Genomic DNA, 9,310 nt, shown 5'->3' with positions numbered 1-9,310 from the left:
CTTGGAGTAAGCAGCTTCCCTCATGTCTGACCACAATTTTTATGGTCTTATGATAGTAAACCCACTGAGGTTGATGGCAGTTGTGATCCACATGTCAGAAAAACACCAGTGTAGGAAAGTTACAGAAAAAATGTATTTCCAAGCACCTTCAAATCAGGGTGCTTGCTAGATACTTGTCACCATTTCTCCTTGTTGAGAAGCAGAGATAAAAAAACACAAACCACAGACATTTTTAAAAACAAATAAGGAAAAGAACCAAACCTGAGACAAATTAATTTTCTAAAATTATTGCATGGTTAACCTCTGAGAGCGCTTGAGGGCAAAACCCTGTTTATTTCATTACTTCTGGGAATGTCCATCCTTGATCCCCAAGAGTTACAACTTTCATAAATTCTCATATACAGTATGTATACTGCAGCTAGAATTTAAAACCGATGATGATTCTTTTGTGAGGACTTTGTGCCTCGCCTTTCCTTCCTGTTTTTGTTCTCCCAATCATTTCAAAAGAAGCTTAAAAGAAATAATGGATTGTGCCCAAAAGCAATACAGTAAAAGTATTGGCACTAGATGAGAGAATTTCCTGCCTTTTCATTAGTGAATCATTGAATCCCAAAGGGCAAGAGAGCCATTGGGCCTAGTGGTTTAAGGCAGCAGGCTAGAAAGCAAAGACTATGAGTTCAAGTCCTGCCTTAGCCATGAAAGCCAGCTGGATGTCTTGGACCAATCACCGGGAGAGTTATAGTTCCACCTCAACTATGAAAGCCAGCTGGTGACCTTGGACCAATCACACACACTCAGTCCATCTTACCTTACAGGGTTGTTGTGGGGAAAATAGGAGGCGGAAGGCGGGTTGGATATGTTTGCTGCTTTGAGTTATTTGTAAAAAATAATAAAGGTGGGATACACACACACACACACACACACACACACACTGCTTTTTTGTAAAAGAAAAGGTGCCGGAACTCACACATGTCATACAACCCACCTTGCCTACTCTACAAGGGACCATCCAAAAAAGGTGCCGGAACTCCATTCTGAGCGTTCTATGAGGAAAAAAAGCCATATCTATATATCTATATATGGTCTCTGGATGATTTTTAAAAGTCGCGTGTAGCAGCTGCTTGGCGCGTATCAGCTGTTAGGCGTGTAAGTCTCATCGTGCCACATGTAGTCATGCGCTGGCTGACAGGCTCTTCATTCGAAGTATAGTCAAGGAGGTCGTCGACCAGACTCCAGCCTTTTCCAGCAAAGCTGGAACCACTGTGATTATAAACGAGCGAGCTTGTCACAAACAGGCCACACCCACATTCCACAATTTGATCGTTATAACTGCCATACAAGTGTATGTACTGATTCCCTTATTCTTTTTTAATTTTAATTCCATTTATATCCCGCCCTTCTCCGAAGACTCAGGGCGGCTTACAAGCTTAGCAGTAGCCTTCATTCTATGTATATGCTTGCTTATTATTATGCCTGCTTTCACACACACACCCCCAAGCGGCATTATTACAAAGTCAGCTTAATTGCCCCCAACAATCTGGGTCCTCATTTTACCTACCTCGGAAGGATGGAAGGCTGAGTCAACCTTGAGCCTGGTGGGATGTGAACCTGCACTAATTGCAGGCAGCTGGTGTTACTTAAGGAGGCATTAGCCCACTGCTCCACCAAGGCCCTTGCTCTGATGTTGACAAAAGCTCAGCAATAAAGAAGAATTTTCCCTTATATCCCAGAGTTCATTGTTTTTATTTTTACCAAATTCCCAGCAAAGCCGGAACCACTGTGATTATAAACGAGCGAGCTTGTCACAAACAGGCCCCACCCACATTCCACAATTTGAACGTTATAACTGCCATACAAGTGTACGTACTGACTCCCTTATCATTCAGCCCTTGCTCTGATGATGTCAACAGCTTGTTGATGAAAGCTCAGCAATAAAGAAGAATTTTCTCTTATATCCCGGAGTTCATGGTTTTAATTTTTACTAAATTCAAATGTCTACACCCGGGATTCCAGTTTTTAAATTTATTAAATACACGTGCGCGCACACACACACACACACACACACACACACACAAACTAGGTAACATTATCAGTGCTAGTAAAGAATGGGTTTGCTCTCAGTTTATATTCTAGTCGCTTGCCCTGTCAATGTCAATCAGATAAGCATAGATTAACACCAAGATTAACAACAGACCAACAATCAAGAAGTAAACAACACCCCAAACAAGGAATTGCCAAACAAGCTAACAGTTAATAGCCCTCCAAGACTGTTGTGTATGTAAATAGTTAGCAATAAGCCATAGAAGATATTGCAAACACTGTGCAGCTTTGCAAGGTTTAAAGCGGGAAAATAAGGTGCAATCATTGGACGCCACAACCAAGGAGCGGGAAAACAGACAGTTTGTATTGGTTACAGTTCAAACGCTTTCTCTATAAAAGGGTTGCAACATTTGACATTTGACAGTTGACTTTGTGTATTCAATAAACTCGTTCAGTGTTAACCACTCTGAGTCCTCGTCAATTCGAACCAAACAACTGGCGACGAAGGTGGGATCGACAGAAGACCAGAGATTAGGAAGAATTGTCGTGAAGGCGGCAAAGTCTGAGCGAGTCACAGTCAACCGAGCGGCCGCGGCAGAATAGGAAAAAAATTCTCCGAATGGCGCAAATCGGGTCATTGAAGGAATTTGACCCTAACTTCCCCGAAGATTGGGAAGAATATATTGGTCAGGTCGAAGGATTCCTGTTAGTGAACGGAATCACCGACGACCGAAAAAAAGCGGCGGCACTTTTGACAATTTGCGGCACACCGGTCTACAGAGTCGCTGTCGGGCTGTGCCAGCCACAACCAGTCTCCAGCGTGCCCTATGCCGACCTCCTTGCAAAACTAAAGGTGCACTTTACTCCCCGAAGGTCCGAACTTTTTTGGCGGCGCATCTTCGAGAAGAGAAATCAGAGACCGGGGGAATCCATACAGAAATTCGTCGCTGCCGTTAGGGAAGCCGCAGTTCGTTGCAAATACGATAATTTAGAAATTAGGATTCGGGACAGAGTTGTGCTAGGCTTACGCGATGAACAATTACAAAACAGAATAATCGCCAAACCTACTGGCGATTTACAGGAAGTGCTCGACGAACTCCTAACGTATGAGTCTACCGGGTATCGCGACCCCCCCCGCAGTAGCATGGCGACAGCACCTGAAATTAACCAAGAGGGCTATGTGGACTGCGGGGAGGTGGATCAGCAGTGGGAGGAAGAGATCGCCGAAGTCTCCAGGCGATTTGGGAAGATGGCACCCAGACAACTTAGAAGCGAAGGGCCCGAACCCGGCCGCCGGCAACAACCCGCAACACCGCAGAGACCACCGACCGGGGCACAACGACCGTGGCGGGACACCGCAACCAGACCGCGCGACAACGACACCCAGAACCGATGCGGCAGCTGTGGCGGCAACCATCCCCGCGCTTCCTGCCGATTCCGCACCGCCAAGTGCAGGGCTTGTGGCAAGACCGGCCACATCCAGGCCATCTGCAGAAACCGCGTCCGGGACTCCCGTCTGAATGAAGTCGATGTGTGGCCAGAGGGTAAGGTAACCCCCAATGCTAGTGGCAAGGAGACCCCTAGATCCCGGGCGAAATTTTCAAACCCAGGGGAGGTGGCCCGAGTCAATCGGAAAAGGCAGGGAAGGGGGCACAATTTTCCGGACGGAAAATTAAAAATCACAGTCCTTCTGCAAGGGGTTCCTTGCAGAATGGAAATCGACTCTGGGGCTTCAGTGTCGATAATTTCCACTGAAACCCTGAAAAAAATTGAACAACTAAGTGGAAAAAGAATTCCACTTAGCCCAACAAATATTCAATTAACGGACTTCCAAAAAAGTCCAATAATCGTAAAGGGAAAGACCAGCCTTAGAGTTAATTTTAAGGGATTTAAGGGGGTCTTAGATGTGGTAGTTACGGAGGGGAATAGGACTAGCTTAATAGGGCTTAATTGGTTTCCTGCCCTGGGAATTTGGATAGGGGGAATAAATTCTGTGATTAAAAATAAGACCCTCGAATCCGTCTGCAAAGAATTTGCAGACGTATTCGATGGATCTCTAGGCAAGTACAAAGGGCCCCCCATTAATTTTAACCTAGACCCCTCAGTAAATCCAATCAGGCTAAAGGCCCGGAGGGTACCTTTTGCCTTAAAAGAAAAAATCGAGGCCGAGCTCGACCGGCTTGTAGGCCTCGGAGTTTTAGAACCCGTTGAGGGCGGTTTATGGGAGACGCCGATCGTCACACCCCTCAAACCCAATGGGGATGTGAGGATCTGCGCCGACTATAAAGCGACCCTCAACATTGGAATGAAAAAGCATGCTTACCCGGTCCCGACGGTGAAGCAGGTCCTCGCCACGATCCAGGACGCCGCCATCTTCGCCAAGCTCGACTTGGCGCATGCGTACTTACAGTTGACTGTTTCCAAAGAGGCTGCAGAGGCGCAAACAATTGTTACCCACAAGGGGGCGTTCCGAGTCCACAGACTGCAATTTGGGATTGCAGCTGCTCCAGGCATCTTCCAAGAAGTGATGGAGAGGACCTTAAAGGGCATACCTGGAGTATGCCCTTACTTTGATGATGTCCTAATAGCTGGAAAAGATGAAGGAATGTTAGTAGAGCGGCTGGAACAGGTACTGGGTAGATTTAGAAAGGCTGGATTAAAATTAAAAAAGGAAAAATGTAGCATAGGGGTTAAATCCACTGATTTTTTGGGGTTCAGGATTGACAAAAGCGGGGTCCACCCTACCCCTGAAAAAATTAAAGCAATAAAAGGGGCTCCTGAACCAAGGAACAAGGCTGAGCTACAGGCCTTCCTAGGCTTGGTAAATTTTTATCACACTTTTGTGCCACATAAGGCTGCCATTGCAGAACCACTGCACAGGCTTTTAGATAAGAAGACCCCTTGGCATTGGCAAGACAAGCACAAAGTGAGTTTCCAGACCTTAAAAGATATCCTTTCCAGTAGCTCAACTGTAACCCACTTTATAGAAAATAGACCAATCTACCTGGCGTGCGATGCTTCGCCTTATGGCGTCGGGGCAGTAATCAGCCATTTAGACACCCAGGGAATGCAAAGACCCATTGCTTACTACTCCCGCACACTAACCAAGGCAGAGCGGAACTATGCTCAAATTGACCGGGAAGCTTTAGCCATAGTGGCAGGAGTTAAAAAGTTCCACGACTACCTGTATGGCAGGAACTTTACAATCCTGACAGACCACAAACCCCTGCTGGGACTGTTTACCACAGATAAACAGACTCCCCAAATTATGTCTCCCAGGATGCTGAGATGGTCCATTTTCCTCTCAGCATATTCATTTTCCCTCCAATACCGACCAGGTAAAGACATGGGTCATGCAGACGCTCTTAGCAGATTGCCCCTTAGCACAACAGAGGAGGACCCTGCCCCAGTGGGACAAGTAATGTCCCTACAAGATATTCCTGATCTGCCCCTAACTGCTAAAGACATAGCGGAGGCAACCAATAAGGACCCCATCTTAAGGAGAGTAATGGCCTGGGTCATGAGCGGTTGGCCCAACGCCAACCCAGACGTAAAATACAGTCCATTTTTCCGAAGGAAGGATGAACTATCAGTTCATATGGGTTGCTTACTTTGGGGAACTCGTGTAGTAATCCCAGGAATCCACAAATCAGCTATTCTATTTGAATTGCATGAAGGACACCCTGGAATAGTAAGGATGAAGGCCTTAGCTAGGAGTCACTTGTGGTGGCCAGGATTGGACCAAGACATTGAGGAATGCGTTGCCAATTGCCATCTGTGCCAACGTTCCAGGCCTGAACAACAACACATCCGCACACATAAATGGGAGTTAGCTAGGAATCCTTGGTCCAGGATTCATATTGACTTCGCTGGACCTTTCCAGGGGTTAACGTTCCTTGTAGTGGTCGACAGCTACTCTAGATGGCTAGAAGTAGTACCGGTCAGTTCAGTAACGGCAGGCAGAACAATACAGGCATTAAGGGGCCTCTTTGCCACTCATGGGTTGCCGGATTTAATAGTGTCTGATAACGGGCCACAATTCACATCTATTGAATTTCAGGATTTCCTCAAGGCCAACTCGATTAAGCATAAGACTTCTGCACCCTTCCACCCCTCCACCAACGGATTGGCTGAAAGGAACGTGAGGACCACGAAGGACGCGCTTAAAAGAATTATTCGAGGTGACTGGCATCAGAGACTAGCTGAGTTCTTGTTGGCCCAACACACAACCCCTTGTTCGGCTACAGGGAAAAGTCCAGCTGAAATGAGGTGGGGAAGAAAAATCTTGACCAAGTTGGACAGACTACACCCCGACCGACTCCAACCAAACATTGAATTTGACATTCCTAACAGAACATTTGAAGTGGGGGACTTGATTTGGGCCAGGAACTACGCCCAAGGGGATAAGTGGATTCCTGGGGTGGTAACTGAAATCTTAGGTCCCTTATCATACATCATTGAGGGGGAAGGGAATAGGGTCTGTAAAAGACACATAGACCAGCTGAGGAAAAGATCTAGTGGGTGTGTGCCAGCTGAGGGGGACCAAAGCTCAGTTAGGGCAAACAGTACAGATAACATTAGGCCTGAAAGTGGTGTAGTGGTGGGGCAAGATGACATATTTCCAGATGCCCATCAACAACAATTCAGTCCAATTGATTGGGAAATACCCCTGCGAAGTAGGCCAGTGACAACTGAATCCCAAACACAACCTAATACACAAGGCAGTACATCTGAAGCCAGTAACCCTGAGCCCAGGTCCAGTAGTAACCAGCATAGTAACCAGCAGCCAAGCAGTCAACCAGGAAAAGGGGCCCCTAGCAGCCAAAGTAACAGATACCCTTCTAGAATACATAGGCCACCAAAATACCTAAAGGACTTTGTAAAGAAATGACACCAACTGGGGGGTAAGGGGTGTTGTGTATGTAAATAGTTAGCAATAAGCCATAGAAGATATTGCAAACACTGTGCAGCTTTGCAAGGTTTAAAGCGGGAAAATAAGGTGCAATCATTGGACGCCACAACCAAGGAGCGGGAAAACAGACAGTTTGTATTGGTTACAGTTCAAACGCTTTCTCTATAAAAGGGTTGCAACATTTGACATTTGACAGTTGACTTTGTGTATTCAATAAACTCGTTCAGTGTTAACCACTCTGAGTCCTCGTCAATTCGAACCAAACAAAGACCACTCCCAGGGCAAGGCCTCCCCATTCCTTACAAGCACTGATGATATTACCTAGTTTGGGTAATGAAACATCTGCAAGAAAACAACCAAGCTCAGAGAGCACCAAGGACCCTGCATAAACAGATATTTTTTAAAACAATCATTCTAGACCAGGGGTAGGCAACCTTGGCTCTTTTATGACTCATGGACTTCAACTCCCAGAATTCCTGAGTCAGCTATAGCTGACTCAGGAATTCTGGGAGTTGGAGTCCATGAGTCATAAAAGAGCCGAGGTTGCCTACCCCTGGTCTAGACGGAGAAGCAGGCTGAAGTGGGAGATCTTCCCCTCAATGTAAGGTTTTGAATCTCCCCCTCCCCTCAAAGGCCCAGGGGGCAAAAAGGTACTGAGTGAAGAAGTCCCACAATAAACTCTTGCTCTACTTCCTTATGACTGAATCATCTCTAGAATCAACAATGTTTATGCCTAGAAGGGTCAAGGTCAGAAGCCTCTTAAAATTAATCCCTGAGAATACCAACAGTGGGGTTCATCACAGGAGAGAAAGAGATGAAGCACACAGTATTGATTGAGAAAGATAATTCCCGTTCTTGGGTGAGGCATGATTACTCATTCCTTACTTTTCCTAACTCTGCTTTCTTCCTTGTACTGAACTGAGATGACAAATCATTTCTGCTGGCTGGGGAATTCTGGGAGTCAGTCTTAAAGTTGCTGAGAAGTACTGCTCTAAGTTACCAATAGTCCTTGATTTACGACCACAATTAGGACTGGAATTTTGGTCATAGGTGGAGGCACCATGACACTGGACTCAATTTTACAATTGTTTTATGAGAGTTGTTAAGTGAGTAACCATTGTTGTTATGTGAAGCACACGGGCGTTGAGTGAATCACGTGGTCACAAAGCAAACCCATTTTATCCAATAGGAAATTGAAAAATGGCAAAAAAAGTCACAAATTGCATTTACATGACCATGTCTTCTTCTGGTTTCTGGCAAAAAAATTCCAAAAATTGCAGGCAATGGGTTTGCTTAACAACTGTGGCGATCATTTAATGACTGATTAATGACTGTGACCTTCACTTTACGATTGCCGCATTCTGTTTGATTGGTCACATGGGTGCCTTGATTTGCGACCATCATGACATACAACGGAAATTCTAGGCTCCATTATGGTCACAAGTTGAGAACCATCTCTTGTCATGGCTGTATCTCCTATCCAAGTTTCATAAGCTGACAGCCTGACATTAGCAAAGGGCATGGGATTGGGGAGGATAGTAATGCAAGGAAGAAGGAGGGGGGATGAAAGTCCACTGCGCCTTGTGCGAAGCTTCAGCCTGCCAAGGTCAACTATCAATGTACAGAGCTGGGAACTGACAACCTGTTTCCTAAACAGTACTGTATAAAAAGGTTCCCCCGCACATGCGTGCTAGTCGTTTCCGACTCTAGGGACTGGTGCTCATCCCCGTTTCAAAGCTTGTCCGAGGACGTCTCCGTGGTCATGTGGCCAGCATGACTAGACGCCAAAGGCACACAGAACGCTGTTACCTTCCCACCGTAGTGGTCCCTATTTTTCTACTTGCATTTTTATGTGCTTTAGAACTGCTAGGTTGGCAGAAGCTGGGATGAGTAACAGGCACCCACCCTGTTACGCGGCACTCGGGATTCGACCCGCCAAACTGCCGACCTTCTGATCGACAAGCTCAGCATCCTAACCCACTGAGCCACTGCGTAACAAGCACATAATTGAACATTTACAGATAACCAGGGGATGGCTGAGGTGGGGGACAGAGGAAAATTTACTTTGTATAGTTTGCATGGGAAAACCTCAGATTCAGCTTACACTTCTGCTGTAAACACCTAAGCTTCAGTAAAATATACTGTACTCTTGGCAAAACCAAATGGCCAGGAGTCTTTCTTTGCCAGAAGACTGAGTGGGATTGTGGACACCTATACATTTAAAAGTCTTGCCTTTCTGGCCAATAGTTTCTGTCTGTCTGTCTGTCTGTCTGTCTGTCTGTCTGTCTGTCTGTCTGTCTGTCTGTCTGTCTGTCTCTCTCTCTCTCTCTCTCTCTCTCTCTCTCTCTCTCTCTCTCT

The sequence above is a fragment of the Vipera ursinii genome (genome assembly GCF_947247035.1).
Source record: "Vipera ursinii genome assembly, chromosome: Z".
NCBI classification, from domain to species: Eukaryota; Metazoa; Chordata; class Lepidosauria; order Squamata; family Viperidae; genus Vipera; species Vipera ursinii.
This window is presented reverse-complemented; position numbering follows the sequence as displayed.